This window comes from Zingiber officinale, chromosome 6B (genome assembly GCF_018446385.1).
Source record: "Zingiber officinale cultivar Zhangliang chromosome 6B, Zo_v1.1, whole genome shotgun sequence".
In the NCBI taxonomy this organism is placed as follows: Eukaryota; Viridiplantae; Streptophyta; class Magnoliopsida; order Zingiberales; family Zingiberaceae; genus Zingiber; species Zingiber officinale.
In genome coordinates, this window is record NC_055996.1 from 49887252 (window position 1) to 49912268 (window position 25017).

The 25017-nt window shown below is 38.3% G+C and overlaps 1 non-coding gene across 1 annotated transcript; it reads left to right on the forward strand.

Moving 5' to 3' along the window:
* Positions 1–13450: 13450 nt before the first annotated feature.
* Positions 13451–13557, forward strand: LOC121993364. The gene has a single exon (XR_006115223.1). It is a non-coding gene; the product is annotated as a small nucleolar RNA R71 (small nucleolar RNA).
* The last annotated feature ends 11460 nt before the right edge of the window (positions 13558–25017 follow it).

Sequence of the window (25017 nt, forward strand, 5' to 3'; positions counted from 1 at the left end):
CGCTACCTTCTCGCCGTTGTTCATCCGGAGGTTTGTTAGTTGTGTCTGGAGGATGTCGCGTCATGCCAGCTTCGCTTCAGAGGTACCTTCGTGAAGCTCCAGGAATTTCTCCTAGAGATCTTTCGTTGAGTCGTAGCTTCCGATCTGACCTACCTCCTGAGGTGGCAGAACGCTGAGGAGGTGGAATTCAGCTTTTCCGTTGGCGACGAAATCGGCTTGCTCCTTCTTGCTCCACGTGTTTTCTTCTTTGTCTTTAGGAGCTGCAAAACCATATTTCATAGTAATTAAAATATGAAAGTCTATTTTAAAGAATACCTCCATCTTGCGCTTCCATGTGGCGAAGTCTCCGTCGAACTTCGGGGGATGAATGTTCGCTCCGGCCATAGTCTTGATCGTAGTGCTTTAGTTGGCGGTTAGTCCTTCTGAGGTTGTCGGGCTCTGATACCAATTGTAGGTTCAGCGGAGGCCGGCAAGAGGGGGGTGAATTGCTGAAAACAAAAAATAAAATATACCCTCCTCGTACTTTCAACTCAATTAGTGCAATAATGATAAATTAATAAAGCAATACGAAAATATAGAAAGACAGAGAAGACTGGGAGTTAACCTGGTTACAACCAAGACGATTGTTAATCCAGGGCGATAAAGAGCTCAGTAGAAAAATTCTCCTTCTCTGAAGACGGAGAAGCCTTTTACACTTTGGAAGCTTAGAACTATTGCTAGGAATGGCTACACAATGATTGCTTGAGTTGTTGTTAGATTCCTAGCTCCAGGGGCCTTTAAATAGCCTCTGGAAATCTGATCTCGAAGCTCCAAGGCACCTCCAATGAGGGTCCAAGGCGCCTCTAAGCAAGTGATCGGATAGAACTCTATCCGAAGGCAAATGGTCGGATTGACTGGGTTGAAGGCGCCTTAAACAAGGCTGAAGGCGCCTTCAACCAGCTTGAGGCGCCTTCAACCAGATTGGAGGCGCCTTCAAGCTGGAGGCGCCTTCAACCTGGCTGAAGGCGCCTTCAAGCTGGAGGCGCCTTCAACCTGGCTGAAGGCGCCTTCAAGCTGGCAGCTCAGCTTCTTGGGTTCATTTCCAGCTTGCTTTGACTTCCAACGCTCCGATCTTTTGGGTGATTGCGGCCAACCAGAATCCCTCGAACGCTGCACACGCTCTTCACTCCCATCGGAGTACTCTTCCGCAGCTCTCTCGTCCTTCGGACGCACCGAGACCATCGGCTCCCTTCCCGTGCCGTCCTTCTCGCTAGCTGCGTCTTCCGCTCGACTTCCTGTGCTCCTAAGCTATTGCACACTCAGACACAGGGATCAAACACAAAGCAGGACCTAACCAACTTGGTTGATCATATCAAAACTACCACAGGGTCCAACAAAAAATATGCTAACCATTTTGCTTTTAGACAAGTAAGCATATAAATGAGGATTGATGTTCTCAATATGAATGTCACAAAACACTTCAAAAGACAGTCAAATGATAGTCAAAAGAAATAACTTATTTCAAAACAAACATAACAAAAGCAAGACAAAAATAAACAAAATGCATGAAACTGAAAATTCAAAAAAAATTCAGGTTGTAAACCACCCCCCCCCCCAGACTTAAACTTTTCATCATCCCGATAAAATCAATATGGTGGTAGAGGAGGAGGTGGGGGTCTACATGGACGACCAATAGGAAAACTAGGGAAACCCGGAGTTTACTCAAGAACTTATGATATTCATAAAGGGCACAACTTGTTGACTAGTAATACTCATACCCTGCATGAATTCTCTTATCTAGCTTGATCAATATTATAGTCCTGAACAAACTCGGCCACTTGACCTTGAAAATTCCTCATAAACTGAAAATGATTTTGGACCTCTCTAAACTGATCATCTGATAAAGAAAAGCAACCCTCTAACATCACACATTGGGCCTCTTGCTTCCCATGAAGCGAGTATAGAGATGCGCAAAAACTAGAAAAATCAAATATGGAATGACCCATACCATAGGTGAAAGAATGCCTAGCAGGTTCTAGATGCCCGGAGGGCTGTGGTGTCCAGATGACGAGGCTCAAGGTGGGGCTCAGTGTCTTCGAATAAAGAAGGAGCATTCTCAGGATTACATCAATGATCACCCAATTAGTAGGATTGGGAAGAGAAGTCCGCTCAGGATAAGGAAGGGGTAGTGGAAAATCATCCCTCCTAGGAAAAGCAAAACCATTCTCATCCCGACAAATCATTTTCATAGCAAGACATGCATCAATATCAATCATATTATTACCATGAATGATCTCTAGCTCATCTATATCACAACCCAAATATATAGCTACTTGAGTAATCAAACCACCAAAACTGATCAATCCTGAGGATGCCTTCCTTGCTCTCACCAAGGTTTGCAAAAAATGGAAACCATAATCCAAAACAACCTTATGTAACATAGCCCACAAAGCATAAAGTTTTACTTTCATAACAACTCCATCGCTTTCCCCTCTACCAAAAATAGTTTTACTCATAACTCGATGTAAGTACCTAAAAATGGGGGTTTGCATATGGGAAGCTTTAGCTCTAGAGGGCTCATAAGATTTGTCACACCCCCAAAGGAGTCCCTACCAATAAAATTTTGACAGCATCTCCCCTATACCGGTGATAATATGAAGCAATATACATACACAACAACATAATAAACATATTCATCAGCCCACACGGCTGGAACACACATAACCACATAATTTATATAATACAACCTACTCAGTTAGAACAAAACAACAACACCCACGCAGTTTAAAACACTAACAGCCCACACGACTGCACTGAAAACATAGAGAAATAACGGAAAGAAAACCAACAAATGCAAAGTCCACAAAGCATCACAGATATAAAGTCCACAAAACAAGTATCTAAATATAGTTAGTTCTCATGGCACCAAATCCAACGAATATGAAATGCAAGTAAAGAGAAACAAAACTAAAATCATTCCTCGGATATGACACAGGACTGGTAGGCTTGCTCTCTCCAAGCATCCATGACTCATCTATCTGCTACCTGGCGAAAGAAAAACCATTTTGTGGGGTGGTGAGTACTGGGACTCAGCGAGTAAAAGAAAGATAGTGCATGAACATAATATCCAAATAGAGAGTGTCAACAGTTATACAGTCTCATAAGAGAAATAGCAGATACTAAAATAAAATCACAATAAATGTTGATACCTGTAACCATATCCTAGGCTAGTAAAATCGAGAGTAGAACAACTCTGCTATAGAGCTACTCATAACTATAAGGGTAACATGTGAGGTATATACATACTACCAATAGGTAAGTCAGTCTAAATACACACAATAGATATATATCTCAACCTATGTAAACATATCAGTATAAGTAAGCAACAGTAGCATAAGCTAGCAAAAATTGCATAAGTAAGCAACAACAACATATGTAAACAACAACAGCCAAAGCAACTATAATAACAGCGTATGCACGGATGGTCACCCCACCCACCTCTCTGCACCACGACCCCTGTATGGTCGAGAGGCTGGATCGATGATAACTGTACCACTCAAAGGCCGCCACTACTTTCGAGTGACCGAATGGACAGGTGCTGAGTAGCTAACTAGCTACACAACGAAGGGGGTCCCTGCTGCTCGCAACCCAAGCTACCACTACCCATGAGTGGTTGAGTGCGGCACGACAGGACAAGCGATATCAACTCCAGTTACCACTCTCTCGAGTGTCCGAGGATGCGGCCCTGGTCAATGACTCTCTCGACCGCAAGGGAGAATTTGTCATTGACATGCATGTCATGATATAATACGCAACATACAACAGTCATTATATAAATATAAATAGGAATCAAGTATGCTACATGAAGCCAGCATGCTTAATATAGTACATAAATAAACAATAATCAAAGCATATAAGGTTGGTATATATTATCTTTTAAATATCATAGATGACAACAAGATACTGTATGGATATAGAAATGAATAACTCAAAGGTTTGAGTGGAAGTATCAAGCGCAGGAAAATAAGAGTGGAGTAAAGGTAAAATCAGCTACTTATCCAATATAGTTCATGCACCAAGGTCAAAGTACTAAAAGAAATAAAGAAAGAAGTACCCGCCTTTAGTATGTAGTCTGAACCAAATCACACGTCGATACACTCGTCTTGAAAAAAAGTCCTGCAATCACATAGTGTATAGTGTAGCTTGGTTAAAACATAAACTAATTATCACATTCCCAATCCTAAATCGATAAGGAAAAACACTGATTAACTCAACCTACTATCTCCGCGTTCCTCATACACCATGGCTTAATTAATCTTAGATTAATAATTATCCATTTGTTTAATCCACATATTAATTACACTATAGATCAATTAATTACATCATAAGCTTATTAATTAATCCATCCAAATTAATAATAGGGTTTAACTAATCTTACCCTTACAATTTACATGTGATAATTAATCCAGTGGAGCCTAACTCATCACCTCACCTCACTACTAACTGAAATTACTCAACTCGCCACCACCACAATCGAATTTCATCTCAAGGATTAACAAGCTAACCATCTTGTTAATCCTAACTAACGTGATAAATTAAGCTGCACAAAAGAGCTTAGGTAGAGAGGTTTGTTACCATGCGGCTTCCTGGCAACAGTTCACGGTGAAAATGTGGTGTAACAATAGGAAAGCGAGGGAAGAGGACCAGCACAAGTGCATGTCGTACATGTCAGGGAAAGAATGGGAGCTAGGCAACGGCCAATGACATCTCACGACGGCGGCGACATCATCGGGTCGCCCTCACTCGAGTAGGTGTGGAGGCATCGGGTAGAGACACGAGACGGAGGCTAGGGCACGGATCAGCTAGTGTCCGTCGGGCAACGCAGCACTAGGCGGCGTCAGGGTGTTGGGCAGAGCCCACACTGAGGGGGAAAGAACAGGGCGACGGCGTGGATTGGGCGGAGATCGCTCGCAAAGAAGACGAGAAGAGGAAGGGGGTTCGGGCGGCAGTGATGGCTAGGGCACGAGAAGAAGCGATGGCTCCGGAGTAGGTGGCGGCGGCAACGAAGAGGAGCTCAGCCAGATTTGGGGATCGGGAGGAGGAGATAAAAGGAGAAGAGAGAAAAAAAATGAAAATAAAAACAAAACTAGGTTTATATATATTAGACTTAGGTTAATTGAAATCAATTAACTCCTAACTTAATTGGGATATCTAAACGAGCTTTTACCAAGCCTATAAATTTATCCCCTTAAATTCATCATACGAGCTTCAATTAATTTTCAGAAAATTCTTAAAAAATCTTGAAAAATCTAATAAGATTATTTATCAAATAACCTTATTATTTGATTATTATCTGGGCACCGTCTTTTACATTCTCCCCCACTAATAAAAATTTGATCCCCAAATTTACTACTCAACTCAGGGATTCTTATCTAAGAGCATCAACCAAGCAACATACTCATATACTACTCCAACCAAATATCATGAACCAATCTCCAAACGTAAGATATGACTTTTTGAGTTATGAGCTCACCCCTACTTCCGTTGTTTCCATGCTACTATCTAACCACTGAAGGTAAGATTTACTAAACATAAATGGTTGCCCCCAGGGCATAGCGCAGACGGTGGGCGCATGGTATCTCTGGCGTAATGGCCAGGGGTCGATTCTCAGGAACTGACGACCTGGGATTTACCCCGCCATGCGCCTATGGCCTGTGTACCTGCATGAACCTCCCTCCATATCCGTGGGGCCGGCACTAGGGGGGCCGCTAAGGTAGCGGATCTACCTTTTTTTACTAAACATAAATGGTCTCCACCACTATCTCCGAAATCCATCATGGCATTTAGAACTTGTATACATATATATCTTTGCATGGTTCGGTCATGGCTACTCCTACTGGTGGTACATGCAACATAATTCCTTACTAGCAAACCTTTAAACACCAATAAGGAAAACATTAAACTAAGCAAATGTGAAACCTTAAACTGAACCAATGTACGAGCTATCCTCTACCACTAAGAAGGTGCAGCATCAACTTTTAACTTATTTGTTACATGAGTTGGAAGATGATACCACTAGATTTACATAGTTACTCTAAACTATACATGATCAAAGTGCCCCTAATCGAATTAGGAAATTGTCCTAACCTTTAAATCAGTGACCAAGCATTTATGGTAAGAATTTGGAACAAGAATTGTGTAGATAAACATAACAATAGCACTAAAAAATTAACACAACCTTAAAACTAAATTATGCAGCATTAATTGAAACTCAAGAAGAAGCAGGTACAGGTGTATTCAATACATTAAGTTATGCACACCTAAATATGGTGGATCCATATTGTCATAATCTCAACATCAAAACTAAGGAAACGACACCTAAATGTAGATCTTGATGTTTTCATAAAGCCACAGATTGATAAACGATCAGCAACAAAGATTCGACCCCATTAGAATGCCCCCAAATTCCACCATCTACCTCCACCTTTAAATCAAAATAGTCCAACGACAGATTGGAAAACATCGTTAAATCTGTAGTCTCCACAAAATCGAGCATATTTCATCGTCGAACCCGAAGAAAAAATCAATAACCTCAATTAGGTCTAAGAAGAGAAACAAAATTCCCGAATCCTCTAGATCTGCATACCATGGTTGAATCCTCGACAAAAGCAATTAAGGTAAATTGATCCACAATTGCTTAAATCAACAAGGTTAAATCGGTTCTCTATCAACCGAATCAACAAGAGTAAATTAATTCTCTACTAATCAAATCAACAATATAAATCAGCCCTCTACAACCTAAGTCAACATGAGTATATAGATACTATCTACTACCCAACTAGTAATAGCAAAACTAGTAATACTATTGGTATTGTAGGAGAAATCCTATGAGACTGAAATCCATGATTTCCGACAAGGTTTGATGGACCTAAATACGATGGTTGACCCAACACCTATCATACATAGTATAGACAATTAGACAATATACCTGGTATAAACCCATGGTACGAATAACTATACAAGTACACATGGTATAAACAACTAGTCAAGTACTAATAAATATGTATGATAACAGTTTACAAACATACCTCGTATAGCTTGAAGATGTCCTGCCGCTGTCTGGTCCCAATACTTGAAAGTTACATTGAGGAATCAAATTACGAAAGGAAAACTAAAACAGCAAAATGGCATCGTAAAACTAGGCTTTGATATCAATAAATTGGTATCAGATTAACTCGAAAAATCATAAATCAAAACAAAATCGAAGTCCCAAAAATACACAACCCAACATTTAACTCGAACAATGCTCTGATACCAAAATTGGTATCAGATTAACTCAAAAATCCAAAATACTAAAAATAGGCATCGCAAACCCGCTCTGATACCTAAAAATTATCACGCCCCCAAAGGAGTCCCTACCGACAAAATTTCGACAGCATCTCCCCTGTACCGATGACAACATGAAGTAATATACATACACAACAACATAATAAACATATTCATCAGCCCATATGGCTGGAACACACATAACCACGTAATTTATATAATACAGCCTACTCGGCTGGAACAAAACAACAACACCCACGCAGTTTAAAACATTAACAGCCCACACAGCTGCACTGAAAACACGGCGAAATAATGGAAAGAAAACCCACAAATGCAAAGTCCACAAAACATCACAGATATAAAGTCCACAAAACAAGTATCAAAATATAGTTAGTTCTCACAGCACCAAATCCAATGAATACGAAATGCAAGTAAAGAGAAACAAAACTAAAATCATTCCTCGGATATGACACAGGACTGGCAGGCAGCATCTCTCCAAGCATCCATGACTCATCTATCTGCTACCTGGCAAAAGAAAAATCATTTTATGGGGTGGTGAGTACTGGGACTCAGCAGGTAAAAGAAAGATAGTGCATGAACATAATATCCAAATAGAGAGTGTCAACAGTTATACAGTCTCATAAGAGAAATAGCAGATACTAAAATAAAATCGCAATAAATGTTGATACCTGTAACCATATCCTAGGCTAGTAAAATCGAGAGTAGAACAACTCTGCTACAGAGCTACTCATAACTACAAGGGTAACATGTGAGGTATATACATACTACCAATAAGTAAGTCAGTCTAAACACACACAACAGATATATATCTCAACCTATGTAAACATATTAGCATAAGTAAGCAACAGTAGCATAAACTAGCAACAACATCATAAGTAAGCAATAACAGCATATGTAAACAGCAACAGCCAAAGCAAGTATAATAACAGCGTATGCACGGATGGTCACCCTTCCCACCTCTCTGCACCACAACCCTTGTATGGTTGAGAGGCCAGATCGATGACAACTGTACCACTTAAAGGTCGCCACTACTTTCGAGTGATCGAATGGACAGGTGCTGAGTAGCTAACTAGCTATACAACGAAGGGGGGCCCTGCTGCTCGCAACTCCAGATACCACTATCCATGAGTGGTCGAGTGTGGCATGACAGGACAAGCGGCATCAACTCCAGCTACCACTCGCTCGAGTGGCTGAGGATGCAGCCCTGGTCAACGACTCTCTCGACCGCAAGGGAGAATTTGTCGTTGACATACATGCCATGATATGATGTGCAACATACAATAGTCATCATATAAATATAAACAGGAATCAGGTATGCTACATGAAGCCAGCATGCTCAATACAGTACATAAATAAACAATAATCAAAGCATATAAGGTTGGTATCTAATATATGCTAAATATCATAGATGACAACAAGAGACTGTATGGATATAGAAATGAATAACTCAAAGGTTTGAGTGGAAGTATCAAGCGCAGGAAAATAAGAGTGGAGTCAAGGTAAAAACGGTTACTTATCCAATATAGTTCATGCACCAAGGTCAAAGTCCTAAAAGAAACAAAGCAAGAAGTACCCGCCTTTACTATGTAGTTTAAACCAAATCACGCGTCGATACGCTCGTCTTGAATTAAAGTCCTGCAATCACATAGTGTATAGTGTAGCTTGGTTAAAACATAAATTAATTATCACATTCCCAATCCTAAACCGATAAGGAAAAACACTTATTAACTCATCGTAATATCCCCGCGTTCCTTATACACCATGGCTTAATTAATCTCAGATCAATAATTATCCATTTGTTTAATCCACGTATTAATTACACTATAGATCAATTAATTACATCATAAGCTTATTAATTAATCCATCCAAATTAATAATAGGGTTTAACTAATCTTACCCTTACAATTTACATGTGATAATTAATCCAGTGGAGCCTAACTCATCACCTCACCTCACTACTAACTGAAATTGCTCAACCCACCACCACCACAATCGAATTTCGTCTCAAGGATTAACAAGCTAACCGTCTTGTTAATGCTAACTAACGTGATTGATAAATTAAGCTGCACAAAAGAGCCTAGGTAGAGGGGTTTGTTACCATGCGGCTTCCTGGCGACAGTTCACGGTGAAAAGGTGGTGTAACAATAGGAAAGTGAGGGAAGAGGACCGACACAGGCGCGTGTCGCACATGTCAGGGAAAGAACGTAGCTAGGCAACGACCAATGACATCTCGCGACGGCGGCGGTATCATCGGGTCAGCCTCACTCGAGTAGGTGCAGTGGCATTGGATAGAGACACGAGGCGGAGGCTAGGGCACGGCTCAGCCAGTGTCCGTCGGGCAACGCAGCACTAGGTGACGTCGGGGTGTTGGGAAAAGACCACACCGAGGGGGAAGGAAGAGGGCGACGACGTGGATCGGGTGGAGATCGCTCGCGAAGGAGATGAGAAGAGGAAGGGGGTTCGAGCGGCGGTGATGGCTAGGGCACGAGAAGAAGCAATGGCTCTGGAGTAGGTGGCGACGACGATGAAGAGGAGTTCGGCCGGATTTGGGGATCGGGAGGAGGAGATAAAAGAAGAAGAGAGAAAAAAAAATGAAAATAAAAACAAAACCTAGGTTTATATATATAAGACTTAGGTTAATTGAAATCAATCAACTCCTAACTTAATTGGGATATCTAAACGGGCTTTTACCAAGCCTATAAATTTATCCCCTTAAATTCATCATACGAGCTCCAATTAATTCCAAAAAAATTCTTAAAAATTCCTAAAAAATCCAATAAGATTATTTGTCAAATAACCTTATTATTTAATTATTATCTGGTCACCATATTTTACAAGATTGATCCAAACCAGTAATCGAATTCCAAAAATTATTCCAATTGAATCTAGAGTCAAACCTACGAGAGCTACCGGTAGAAAATCTAAAATAATTATTGAATCACTAAACATCAATTGAAATTCTTGATTCATTAATCTAAAAGTTATTTTACCAATGTAATCATCTTCATTATCAAAGTGAACATCTAATGAACTCTAAAACTCAAGTTTAATACGAGGATATGTAGGTAAATATGTGTACATGATATCATTCCAATCCAAGGAACCAATCATCCAATCAACATCATCTCTAATCCCTAAAATATTTAGAACAGTTGGATCCATGTACCTTGTTCACACAATCTTTCTATTGATAAGAATATCAAATCTAGATTTATGATCTTCATTTCTAAAATTGATATTGAATTCGTTGTCATTACCTTCGTCGCGTGAAATACTCTTTCCTTTACCCTTTGTGGCCTTTTCCTTTCCCTTTTCCTTTGTTGGCTCCCTTCCTCCGCTTGATCCACCACTTCCTTTGCGAAGTTTCTTCAAAAGGTTAGACATGATTTGAAGTTCAAAACAAGGAAAGGCTTTGTGATTTGAGAAGTGAGATCTCAAGAGAATAGATCTTAAGAAATGAGATCTTAGGAATGGAGGTAATTAGATCTTGAAGCTAGGAGAAGAAAATTACTATTTAGATCTAGATCTGAGATAGTTTGTAGAGAAAAATAGGGTAGAGATCTAGATCTGAGAGTTTGAAGAAGATAAGTTGAAGATTAGAAAGGGTTGAAAGAGGAGGGGGTGTAGCCGACATGGCCTAGACATGGCTGTGTCTTATAGACACGGCCAAGGTAGGGTTGCTCCGCACAGCTATGTAGATCTACACGGCCCAAGGCATCTCCTTCTCGGGTATGTCCACACGGTCGTGCCAAATGGCACGGGCATGCAGTCCCCTTCACGGCTTGATTCACATGGTCGTGTATGGTACACGGTCGATTCCTTCTCCTTCTCAGGAATTTCTCCACGGCCGTCTCAGTTGACACATACAGTGCAGTTCTCTTCTCTGGTAAATTCACACGGTCGTGTCTAGTACACGGCCAAGCACATCTCCTCCTCTGGTAAGTTCACATGGCCAGTGTGAGTCACACGGCCGTGTACTCTTTCTCTTCTGTAGACTTAACACGGTCGTGTCTGGTACACGGTCGAGCTACTTTTCTTCTCGTTATTTATGATCTTCCTCCCTTTCGACTTCTCCTATGTTTCCATGCCCACGAAATACTCATGGCCAGCTCATGGAAATAATTTACAACCTGAAAAACAAAAACAAAATCAATGTAAAAGTACTAACTAATGGAAAAGAAAGGAAAGTAAATTCTAATCAAAAGAACCCTTGGGTTGCCTCCCAAGAAGCGCTTGTTTAAGATCATTAGCTCGACCACATATCCGTTTTCACGGCAATTCCCGAGGAGACATGGATTTATCTCCTAGGGTTGAATGTTCTTCTTTTTCCCTCTTTCTTTCCCTCGGAGGGCAAATGTGTTTTTATTTTTTATGGGAGACCTTCTCCCAAAGCTTGTTGGATCATGTTCCTCATCCGGCGGCCTCCCGTGAGGATGGAAGTTCCATTCCTCCAGCTTGTAAGCATCAGCCCCGCTGTAAACACTTACTAGAAAAGAAGAGACATGGTTAAAAGAATTAGCCAAATCATACTCCAACCTTTCCTCACCAATTACCAATGAAAGCTTATGATTTTTCACATCAATTATTGTTCCAACTGTTGCAAGAAAGGGTCTTCCTAATATGATTGGAATTTTTGGGTCTTCATCCATGTCAAGTAGCACAAAATCTGTGGGAATAATACTCCCACCAACTTCTACCGGCACATCTTCCACAATACCCATTAGGTACATGCAAGAATGATCAGCTAATTACAGTGTCATGGTAGTAAGTTTAAAGTTTTTGAGACCTAGCTTATTATAAATTGAATAAGGAATGAGGCTAACACTTGCCCCCAAATCACAAAAAGATTTTTCTATAAATGCAACTCCTATAGTGCAAGGAATATAAAAGCTTCTAGGATCTTTAAGTTTCGGGAAAGTGTTCTTCTCAATCAAAGCGCTATATTCCTCAGTTAGAGCTATGATCTCAACATCTCCTTTCTTTCTCTTGTTGGACAAGATGTCCTTTAAAAATTTGGCAAACTTCGGTATTTGTTGGATCACATCAATCAAAGGAACTTCAACACAAATGTCTTTAACTTTCTCAAGAAATCTGTTGAACTCTTCATCTTTCTTTAACATGATCAATCTTTGAGGAAAAGGGATTGCTTGACTTTGTGAGTGAAGTGGAAGAGTATTCAACCTTTTTGGTATTCTCCTCTTCTTCTTCAATCTGAATTGGTTCAGGAGTTAGAGGAGAGAGTTCTTCTTTAATTTTCATCCCTTTTAGAGCAGTCATTTAGGGATCTCCCAAAGTCCGTTCGCTCCTAAGCTCAATTCTATTGTAGTGCTCTATTGGATTAACATCAAGCTTTCCAAGATATTGGCTAAGTGTTCTTGAAGGTTATGAAGCAATCTGGGTAATTTGGCTATCTTGGATCTTTTGATGTTTGTCAGAATTATCCATCCTCTGAGTCAGCAATTTAATTTCCTACTTCATTTCATTTTGATTGGAAATAACTTCCTCAAGCATTTTCTCCAATTTAGAAAGTTAATAATTCTGAGATGACTGTTGTTGTTGAAAATTTTGTTGCCCAAACTAGAAATTTTGTCTAGCCCCCGTGGATGGTCCTTGCTCTTGATTGTTACAATAAGAAAAGTTGGGATGATTCTTCCACCCAGGGTTGTATGTGTTTGAAAATGGATTGTTCTGTCTTTGATTATAACTCATGATAGCATCACATTGTTCCAATTGATTAATTTGTGTAGAAATAGCTCCCAAAGGACATGAGTCTTGAGCATGATCAGAACTTCCACAAGTTTCACAACAACATACTATAGCATTAACCGTAATAGGATTTGTTCCCATACTTTCTATCTTTTTAGTTAGAGCATCCAATTTTGCAGCCATTAAGGTAACTGCATCCACATCAAACTTCCCTGATGCCTTTGTTGGGTTTGAATAAGAATAGCCTCCACTTCTTTCTGTAGCCCATTGATGATGATTTTGTGCTACACTCTCAATAATATCTTTGGCCTCATCTAAACTTTTATTCATAAGTGCCCCTCCAGCTGCTGAATTTAGGAACACCTTTATATGATAATTGATGTCGTTATAAAATGTGTGTAACACTAATCATCTTTCCAATCAATGGTGTGGACATTGTTTGAGCATGTTATTGTATCTATCCCATGCTTTAAATAAAGATTCTGAGTCTGATTGTCTAAAGCTTGTAATAAGATTTCTTATATGAGCAGTCTTGCTTGGAAGATAGAATTTATCAAGGAATTGTTGCTCACATTGCTCCCAAATGGTATGTTATTTACTGGTAGTGAATTTAACCATTGCTTAGCTCTATCTCTTAAAGAAAAACCAAACAATAATAGTCTCAGAGCTTTAGATGGAACACCATTCATCTTTATAGTTCTGCAGATTTCATAAAAAAACTTCTAAGTGTTGATTAGGATCTTCATGTGATCCACCCCCAAATTGATTCTACTGGACCATACTGATTATCTTAGGCTTGATTTCAAAATTATAAGCTTCAATAGAGGGTCTTGTGATGCTAGAACGAAATCCTCTGGCATAAGGTACTGCGTAATCTTTAAGCGGTTTGTTTTCCATATTTGAATGTACTTGTTCTTCTGAATGTCTTTATGAGGTTCTCCTTTTATGAAAGATTCTATCAATTTCGAGATCAAAAGGTAATAGATCACCTACAAATTTAGATCTTCGCATACAAAAACAAGATTATAGAATTTGATTCACAAACAAAAATAATAAAAGAATGCAAAGAAAAATTAAAGAACAGAATTACAAAACTAGTTACAAGTTAGATGAGAGAAAAATAAAGAAAAATTTAGTCTAACTCAAATGATAATCTCTAATGTTATAGATGCAGTCCCCCGCAATGGCGCCAAAAACTTGGTACTTCACCGCAAGTGCACGATTACGTCGTCAGTAATATAAAAGATATCGTATCCACATGGACCGATTATAACCACTAAAGATGTTTCAAAGTGAATTAGCTAAACAGTCGACTCACTAAAAGCAAATGGAAATTGAAAAGTAATGCAAAAATTAGGTTTTATGAAAGTTCTAGAAGATTTGGTTTCTTCATGATACTTATCAATGTAATATGATTTTATCAATTATATCCTCAATTGTCATGTATTCGTAAGAAGTCGTCAGTTATCTCCTGTAGAAAACACCGACAAGGGACTTATATCTATACCTTAAGTAATTAAATAGTCATAATCCCTATGAAGTCCGTTAGCGGGGCAGCCCTGTCACAATACCCCTCAGTCATACAACATAGAAACACATTACTAATCAATTCACATCAAGATATAGGGATCAGTTCATCTATCTATCCCACTTCTTTGTAGATTCTTGATTCACCCTTCAAGGTGATCCTCAAGATGTCCGTTAACAGGGCAGCCCTGTCACGACGCCTCTCGATCATGTTGGTGCGAGAAGCATCCGACGATCGAACCTAAGTTTTGATAATGACAAAGGATTCAAAGTTAAGGTGCTTTGTTATCTGACAGCTGTTGCTGAGTGTTTCAGGAAAGTCCTAACTGCGGTTAGGCAAGGTAAAACCCTAGGGGGTAGTAACCCTAGGTCATAGGGGGTGGTAACCCTATGCGGAAAGTCTTGGTAGGTCGATGGCTTCAGGCAAAAGTCCTAGGGGGTGGTAGCCCTAGGTGGAAAGTCCGTGTCGTGAACCGGTGAAAGTCCGGTGGGCGGATGTTCAGAGAAAGTCCAAAGCATCGAAAGTCCAAAGTCCATCGATCTGGAGGATCGCAACAGGTAAATCTCTGAGTGGAGTAGGTGAGGACGCGTTCCCCAGAGGCGTCGTGTCGACCTAGGGTTTCCGGTTGGAAACCGGAAGTCTGCTGTCAAATCTTTTATTCATTATGTTTGTGCTAACTTTGTTTTGCAGGTATGTGTTTGGGACTAACACATTTTGCAGGAACAAAGGAGCAAGTTACAACTTGGATGAACAGTGTCCGGAGCCAGGAAAAGGCCAGCGCAGCAGACTGGAGGCGCCTTGAATGGAGTTCAAGGCGCCTTGGACCGAGGTTGAAGGCGCCTTGGATAGACCGAAGGCGCCTTGAACCAGATAGAGTTCGACCAGTTCGGGCTTGATCCACGCGGGTGACTCGGCTCGTTCAAGGCGCCTTTTGAACAGTTAAGGCGTGAACCCTCTTTATAAGGGGTCTCGACCAGCAGCTCTCTACAACTTCTTCAGCGATCTTTCTACAAGCTGCTCACGAGGCGATCCAAGTCTTGCTGAGACACCGACGACCGAGACTCGAAATCTTGATTACGATATTGTCGCTTCGGTATAATGTACTTTTCATTATACTTAATCTGTAATACTTGTACTCTTGTCGAGCTTATAGTTGTTGCCCACGAAAGCGATCAAGGATCGCGGGCCTTGAGTAGGAGTCACAGCTCGAAGCGAAGTAAATTCCCATCTTCGTGTGTTTGTTTCTTTCATTGCGTTAATTACTCTCAGAACATTTTACGATTCCGATAATTGAACAAATAGTCGCGAGCGCTACCCTCTAGCGCGTCTCGATCCAACAATTGGTATCGAGGCGGGGTCGTTTTGAATTGGTGCAACCACCTTTCAAAACAAATTTTTCGCAGTTTTTTTTCGTTTTCGGAGTCGAGTTAGAATTTAGCCTTATAGCTATATTCTAATTTCTGTTTCCCTCGAATCGACTTTTGCTCGAAGTAGGTGCAACACCACTCGAGCTCGTTTTTATTATTCTTTATTCCAGCACTACTAATCCAAGACTTAGTCATGGAACATATTCTGTTGTTTTCTTTTGTTACATATTATAAATGGCCCAACAAGAGGGTTTTAGCACCGCTATTCTCCGGAGAGGATTTTGGCTACTAGAAGGGAAGAATGGAAACGTATCTAAAGATACAATTCGAAACGTGGATGATCATAAAGACGGGACTGAAACTGCCAGTCGATGACGACGGTAAAACTACACCCTGCGAGAAGTGGGACGCCTCTCTAATAAAATAGGTGGAAGCCGACGCCAAAGCTACCTGCACCCTCCAGTGTGGTCTTACCAAGGAAGAACTCAACAGAGTTGGCCCGTTCTCCTCTGCAAAGGAACTCTGGGAAAAGCTAATGGAACTCCACGAAGGCACTGACGACACCAAGGTAAGTAAAAGAGATCTTTTACTTAATAAATTATATAATCTAAAAATGCAGGAAGGCGAAACGGCGAGTTCTCTTCACGCGAGAATACAAGACATCCTTAACTCTCTTCACGGAATTGGCCAGAAGATAGAAAATCGGGACGTAATAAGGTATGCCCTAAACTCGTTTCCAAGGAATACATTGTGGGCATCAATGGTAGATGCCTACAAAGTTTCCAAGGATTTATCTTCTTTAAAACTAGATGAACTTTTTAGTGAATTTGAACTTCATGAGCAGACTAATGCACAGCCTACCGAGAAAGGTATTGCGTTGGTTGCAGGTACAAGCCGAACCCGGGAACCGAGACTACGACGGAGAACCGAACCAGCATCGGAAGCTGAACCAGACTCTGATGATGAAGAAGGTGACATTACAACCGAGCTGGTAAATCTCGTGAAGAAGCTCTACAAGACGAAAGGATTCGACAAAAGGGATCTAAAGAAGGCAGTAAAATCAAAGGAAGGCCCACAAAATACAAAGATGAAGTTTGAAGTTACATGCTACGGGTGTAACCAAAGAGGGCACATCAAATCCAACTGCCCTAACCTGAAGGAGGTCAAAAAGCAAAGAAGGAAAAAGGTCCTTAAGGCAACATGGGACGAATCTTCATCAGAGGACGACGACGACGAGCTCGAACAAACGAGTCTACTCGCACTAATGGCCCGGGACCAAGTCGTCGAATACGGATGCGAGAGCGAGTCCGAGCAAAGCCACGGATCCGTATCCGTTTCCGAAGGACCAGACCCCGCTGTAAGTATCTCCCGGTTGAACATTTTAGTTAGCTATTTATTGCGCAAATTAGCTAAGTCAAACCTGAAAGTTAAGTCACTTCTAAAGGAAGTAAGTGTCCTTAAAGAAGTGGCTAACACCAAACCCATACCTGACCAGAGTCAGACTGAATTTCCAACTCAAGTTCAAAAACTTGAGGAAGAAAATTCAAGTTTAACAAATAACGTTAAAGATTTAGAAAATACCTTAGAACGGTTTACTTTGGGCTCCAAGAATTTGGACTTGATTCTTGGGACACAAAGAGCCGTCTACAACAGAACTGGGTTGGGATACAAAAGTAAATATAGATCTTATTTATCACTAATAAACAAATAAAGTATTAAATCAGTCCAAGCATGGGTCTCCAAGTCTAACTTGGTCAATCAAGTTGGACTTGGCCAATACTGGGTTCCGAAGGATCAAATATACTACCTCGAAAGACCATATCGAGGCCATGATCCAGGGGGAGCAAAAAGAAAAACAATCCTAAAAATCTAAAATTCTAAATTCAAAATTTAAATTAAAAATTAAAAATTAAATTCGAAATTGAAATTCAAAATTCGAAATTAAAAATTAAATTCGAAATTGAAATTAAAGTTAAATTCAAGATTCGAAATTGAAATTAAATTATGAATTCAAAACTCAAAAATAAAATAAACTTCAAAATTAAGTTAAAATTCAAAATTCGAAATTGAAATTAAAAATTAAAATTTAAAATTCTAAATTCAAAATTTAAATTAAAAATTAAAAATTAAATTCGAAATTGAAATTAAAGTTAAATTCAAAATTCGAAATTGAAATTAAAAATTAAAATTAAAATTCAAAATTCGAAATTGAAATTAAAAATTAAAATTAAAATTCAAAATTCGAAATTGAAATTAAAAAATTAAAGTTAAATTCAAAATTCGAAATTGAAAGTCAAAATAAAATCATAAATTAAAACTCAAAATAAAGATGGAGGTTCCAGACTCGCTGGCACCCCCAACTAAACTACCCGGCAGGGTAACTGAACTTAATCTACCCGAAATGGGTAAAACAAGAGTAGATTACCCGGTAGGGTAATTAAGGTTAGATTAAAACGGACTAAGGTTAACTTGAACCACAGTACTGGTGAAGTTTTTGGATGATAGTACGTTAGGGAAGCTTGAGCATCGCATGACTAGGAAGATATGGCTTCGACCTGGTGCATTTGGCCAAGTGGAACTGACCGAAGCTACCCTTAAATGGATCCTGACTAGTTAGACCAAGGATTGGTATTAAGTTCAATGGGTAGGACTATTTGGAAAACCTCAAAGGCATGGTTACTTTAATGAGCTCCTTGTGACTCACCATAGCCCAGAAGTTTATCCAAAGAATGCTTACTTGTTGAACCCAAAGCCAAATCTGAATCTAACACAAAGTTAAACCAAAACTCCTGAATTCAACAATAAATCATCTCACATCAATCATAGGATTCCCTGATTGAAAATTTAGATCGGGTAAGATGACTAAGTTTTAAAAATATTTTAAAACTCAATTTCAAAATTATTTTAAAACTCAATTTCAAAATTATTTTAAAACTCAATTTCAAAATTATTTTTAAAACTCAATTATTTTAAAACTCAATTTCAAAATTATTTTAAAACTCAATTTCAAAATTATTTTTAAAACTCAATTATTTTAAAACTCAATTTCAAAATTATTTTAAAACTTAACTTCAAAATTATTTTAAAACTCAATTTCAAAATTATTTTTAAAACTCAATTTCAAAATTATTTTTAATACTCAATTTCAAAATTATTTTAAAACTCAATTTCAAAATTATTTTAAAACTCAATTTCAAAATTATTTTAAAACTTAACTTCAAAATTATTTTAAAACTCAATTTCAAAATTATTTTTAAACTTAACTTCAAAATTATTTTAAAACCCAATTTCAAAATTATTTTTAACTCAATTTCAAAATTATTTTAAAACTCAACTTCAAAATTATTTTAAAACTCAATTTCAAAATTATTTTAAAACTCTATTTCAAAATTATTTTAAAACTCAACTTCAAAATTATTTTAAAAACTCAATTTCAAAATTATTTTAAAACTCAACCACTTCCTATGTAGGAATTGGATCAATGGATGTTGGATAGTGGCTGCTCCAGACACATGACTGGAGATAAATTGAAGTTTACTAAACTCACGTACAAGAACTTAGGATCAGTTGCATTCGGTAACGAAGGTCAACTTAAGGTAATCGGAAGAGGTAATATCGAACTCAACTCCGATTTTATTATTCGAAAAGTCCTTTTAGTTGAAAATTTCAAGTTTAATCTACTAAGTATAAGTCAATTGTGTGATAGCGGATACTTAGTAACTTTTGACAAAACCAGGTGTTTAGTTAAAAACATTGAAAATCCTGAAATCTTACTTAAGGGACTTAGGATAAATAATATGTATTCAATTAATCTACCGACATCCTCAACAAAGTGTTTTCTAACACAAGAAGAGGAAACTGATTTGTGGCACAGAAGATTATGTCACACTCACACTAGACTCATTTCAAAAATGAGTCATAATGGTCTAGTTAGAGGTTTACCAAAACTAAAATTCATTGAAAATTCAATCTGTAATGCTTGTCAACAGGGAAAACAAACTAAGTCAACACACAAATCAACAAATCTTGAAAGAACCAGCTCCTTACTTGAGCTCCTTCACCTTGACTTATTTGATTCACATGGAGCTAAGTCACTAAGCAAGAACCAGTATTGCTTAGTAATAATTGATGACTACTCTAGATTTTCATGGGTAAAATTCCTAAAAACTAAAGATGAAACCTATGAAATATTTAGTAACTTTTGTAAATTAATAGAAAATGAAAAAGATACTAAAATTAAAAGAATAAGAAGTGATCACGGAGGGGAATTTGAAAATCATAAATTTACCCAATTTTGTAAAATAAATGGATATCAACATGAATTTTCATGTCCTAGAACCCTCCAACAAAATGGTCTGGTGGAACGTAAAAATAGAACTCTATAAGAAGCCGCTAGAACCATGTTAAATGAATATAATTTAAATCACCAATTCTGGGCAGAAGCAATAAATATTCAAAACCGAATTTTGATCAACAAATTTCACAAGAAAACCCCTTATGAACTATATTATCATAAAATTCCTAACTTAAATTATTTAAAAGTATTTGGATGTAAAGTTCACATTTTAAATACTAAAGATTATTTAAGAAAATTCACACCCAAATCTAACAAAGGAATATTTTTAGGATACTCCTCAAACAGTCGAGCCTATAGAGTCTACAATCAAAACACCCTAAAAGTTGAAGAAACAACTAATATAATATTTGATGAAGAAAATAATCTACCAAATATAAATGAGAATGTTGATATTGATCCAAGAAATATAGAAGATGATGAAATTCAACCAAATCTGAATAAACCAGAGGAACCACCCTGACCCACTTATAAGACCAACTAGGGCCAGACTTCTCACCCATCCGATCAAATTTTGGGTGATCCAAATCTAGGAGTCAGAACTAGATCCTCCTATAGAATCCATAGTCAGATTGCCCTAATTTCTAAAATCGAACCAAAAACAATAGAAGAAGCACTACCTGACCCGGACTGGATCATAGCTATGCAGGAAGAGTTAGCCCAATTTGAGAGAAATCAAGTCTGGGAACTTGTATCTAAACCCTCAAATAAATCAATAATCGATACAAAATGGGTATTTAGAAACAAGCTAGATGATCAAGGCGAAATAATTAGAAATAAGGCTAGGCTTGTAGCTAAAGGATTTAGCCAAGTTGAAGGTTTGGACTATGATGAAACCTATGCCCCAGTAGCTAGGCTCGAATCCATTAGAATGTTGTTAGCCTATGCAGCAAACAAAGGATTTAAACTATATCAAATGGATGTCAAGTCAGCATTCTTAAATGGATTTATTAAGGAGGAAGTTTATGTAAGCCAACCCCCAGGATTTGAGGACTTAGGATATCCTAATCATGTATTTAAGTTAAAAAAGGCCTTGTACTGACTTAAACAAGCCCCTAGGGCATGGTATGAACGATTATCAAATCACTTAATATCCAAAGGTTTCAACCAAGGTCAAATAGATCCAACTCTATTTGTAAAAACTGTAGAAAAAGACATCTTCATAGCTCAAATCTATGTTGATGATATAATTTTTGGATCAAATAACTCTAAATTTTTAAAAGAATTTATTAGATTAATGGAAAATGAATTTGAAATGAGTATGGTTGGTGAACTTAATTTTTTCTTAGGTTTACAAATAAAACAAACTAAAGATGAAATATACATTTATCAAACTAAATATGCAAAGGAATTAATTAAAAAATTCTGCATGGAAAATTCAAAAATAATAAATACTCCAATGGCCACCAACATTAACATAGACTCTGACCCTGAAGGATCCAAAGTACTATAGGAGTGCCATAGGAAGCTTGCTTTACCTAACTGCAAGCCGACCCGACATATTATTTGCGGTTGGTATGTGCGTAAGATACCAATCTTGTGCAAAAGAGTCACATTTAACCTATGTTAAAAGAATACTTAGGTACATTAAAGGTACTCTAAATATAGGACTCTGGTACCCTAGAACTTGCACCTTTGACCTTCTTGGCTATTCTGACTCGGATTACGCCGGATGCAAGTTAGATAGAAAAAGCACAAGTGGTAGTTGTCAATTTCTAGGACAATGCCTAGTAAGTTGGTCAAGTAGAAAGCAACATTGTGTTGCTTTATCTACCTGAATATATAGCCTTAGGTGAATGCACATCTCAATTACTTTGGATGATGCACACTCTTAAAGACTATCAACTGAACTATCATAACACAAAAATCTCAATTGATAATATAAGTTCCATAAATTTAACAAAAAAACCCAATTCATCACTCAAGGACTAAACATATAGAAGTGAAGCACCATTTTGTAAGGGATCATGTAGCTAAGGGTGATATTATACTCAACTATGTTGAGTCAAAATCAAATCTAGCTGACATCTTCACAAAACCCTTACCTGAACTTGAGTTCAGCTCACTTAGAAGACAAATAGGAATGTGTTGGGTAGAATAGACAATGTTTTTTAAATTGGTTTATCATTTGCTTTTAAAATTCTAGGAAAACACTTATTTCAAAATTCCAATTTCTTAAAAGTTTCAAAAAAATTCGGATTAAGCCTAGGTTTTCCCCCTAGAAAACATGTTCCTCTAGCTTTAAGCCAGAGCATCTCACAAACACCTAGGTCTACCTTGCTTGTGTTTTAAAAAACTTAGAATGGCGTGAGATGCATAGGGTACAGCCTGGACTCAGGAATGCTTATATTTGTGCATCAATATGAGTCTGGGCGTTAAACACATCATAAATAATAATCAAGTCAAGTCTTCCAGCTCTAGCCAACTATAACTGGACCAAATGGACTTAATTTGACTAACCATGTGAAAGCTACTGCCCTCTAGGCAATCAACAAGTAGCTAAAGGTTAGACAATTGGGAAAAGTGTGTTTCAATTTTTTTTTAAGCATAATTGTACTTTAAGGTTCTAATCAAATTACCTTACCTGATTATTTTAAGGCTCTGATACTTAATCAAATTAAACTCAATAACTTAATTTGACTCATGCTTGGACTAGAAAACAAACTACTGCTACTCCCTCTGTCCTAAAACTAAATATTTTTCTTTAATATCAAAGTTTCTTCAAAATGAGTATTCAAATATTTTCAAATCTAGTCACCTTGTTATAACATTTTAAAGTTATTTTTAATGACCCTCATATTTTATAACTGCTAAGCAAATCCTTTTATTGAAAATTCAAGTACTCATATTTTCAAAGTTAGTTTTAAGACTATTTTAACTAGACTTAGTTAGATTGTACTCTAAACTTAGTTACTTGGCAAAATATTTTTTCAATACAAACATTTCGAAGCTGAGTATATAGCTAAGTATTTTCAAATTTGGCAAATTCCAAAACTCAAAAAGCTAAGTCGTTTTTGCTAAGAAGAAAATTGTTCTTTTTCCCTCTTTTGAAAATTTTCCTTCCGAAAAATACAAATCTACTTTCAAACTGGTTTATTTTTGATATATAGCAAAGGGGGAGAGTAGGTAAATTAAAGTTAAAGGAAAATTCAAAGCAGAGAGTAGGTAAAGTAAAGTTAAATTCAAGTATTTAATAAAAGGAGGGCTTTTATTAAGGGGGAGTCTTATATTACAAAGTTAAAAGTTTCCAGCTTAACTGTTATTGCATTTGAAGTTTATTTACTTAAGCTTGTTAACTTTATTTATTCATTTGTTTTCTTAACTTTGAATTACATTGCCATAATCAAAAGGGAGATTGTTGGTGCGGGAAGCATCCGACGATCGAACCTAAGTTTTGATAATGGCAAAGGATTCAAAGTTAAGGTGCTTTGGTTTCTAATATGCAGAAAGTCCTAGCTGCGGTTAGGCAAGGTAAAACCCTAGGGAGTAGTAACCCTAGGTCATAGGGGTGGTAACCCTATGGAAAGTCTTGGTAGGTCGATGGCTTCAGGCAAAGTCCTAGGGGTGGTAACCTAGGTGGAAAGTCATGGTGTCGCGAAGTCTGAACTGTCCGGTGAAGCGGATGTTCAAGAAAGTCCAAGCATCGAGCCGAGAAAGTCGATGATCCGGAGGATCTGGCAATAGGTAAATCTCCAAGTGGAGTAGGTGAGGACGCGTTCCCGTAGAGGGAGGCGTCGGGTCGACCTAGGGTTTCGGTTGGAAACCCGAAGTTAGACCGGACAGTTCGAATGCTGTCAAATCTTTTATTCATTATGTTTCTGTGCTAACTTTGTTTTGCAGGGTATGTGTTTGGGACTAACACATTTTGCAGGAACAAAGGAGCAAGTTACAACTCGGATGAGCAGTGTCCGAGGCGCCTCCATGGAGCTTGGAGGCGCCTCGGGTACGAGCTAGAGGCGCCTTGAATGGAGTTCAAGGCGCCTTGGACCGGAGGTTAGAGGCGCCTTGGATAGGCTGAAGGCGCCTTGAACCAGATAGAGTTCGACCAGGTCAGTGCTGATCCACGCGGGTGACTCGGCTCGTTCAAGGCGCCTTGATGAACAGTATAAGGCGCCTTGAACCCTCTTTATAAGGGGTCTCGACCAACAGCTCTCTACAACAACTTCCAAGCGATCTTTCTGCTACAAGCTGCTCACGAGACGATCCCGAAGTGCTGCTACGAGACACCGACGACCCGGAGCTCCGAAATCTTCAGATTACGATATTGTCGTCGGTATAACTGTACTTTTTCATTATACTTAACTGTAATACTTGTACTCTTGTCGAGCTTATAGTTGTTGCCCACGGAAAGCGATCAAGGATCGCGGGCCTTCAAGTAGGAGTCGTCACAGGCTCCGAACGAAGTAAATTCCCTTGTCTTTCTGTGTGTTTGTTTCTTTCCGCTACGTTAATTACTCTATGAACATTTTACGATTCCGATAATCGAACAAATAGCCGCGAGCGCTATTCACCCCCCCCTCTAGCGCGTCTCGATCCAACAGATCATACAACCTAGAGAATTCCTCAACAAGATCCACAAGAATTACAAACATTCAATCAAGAATGATAATTAGATCCAAACACAACAATCCACACAAGATTGAATTGATACAAAACATAACAACATCATAGAAACAAGAAGTTGGCAAATCCTTGAATTCATACATCAATTCACATCACAAATACTCCCTCCATCC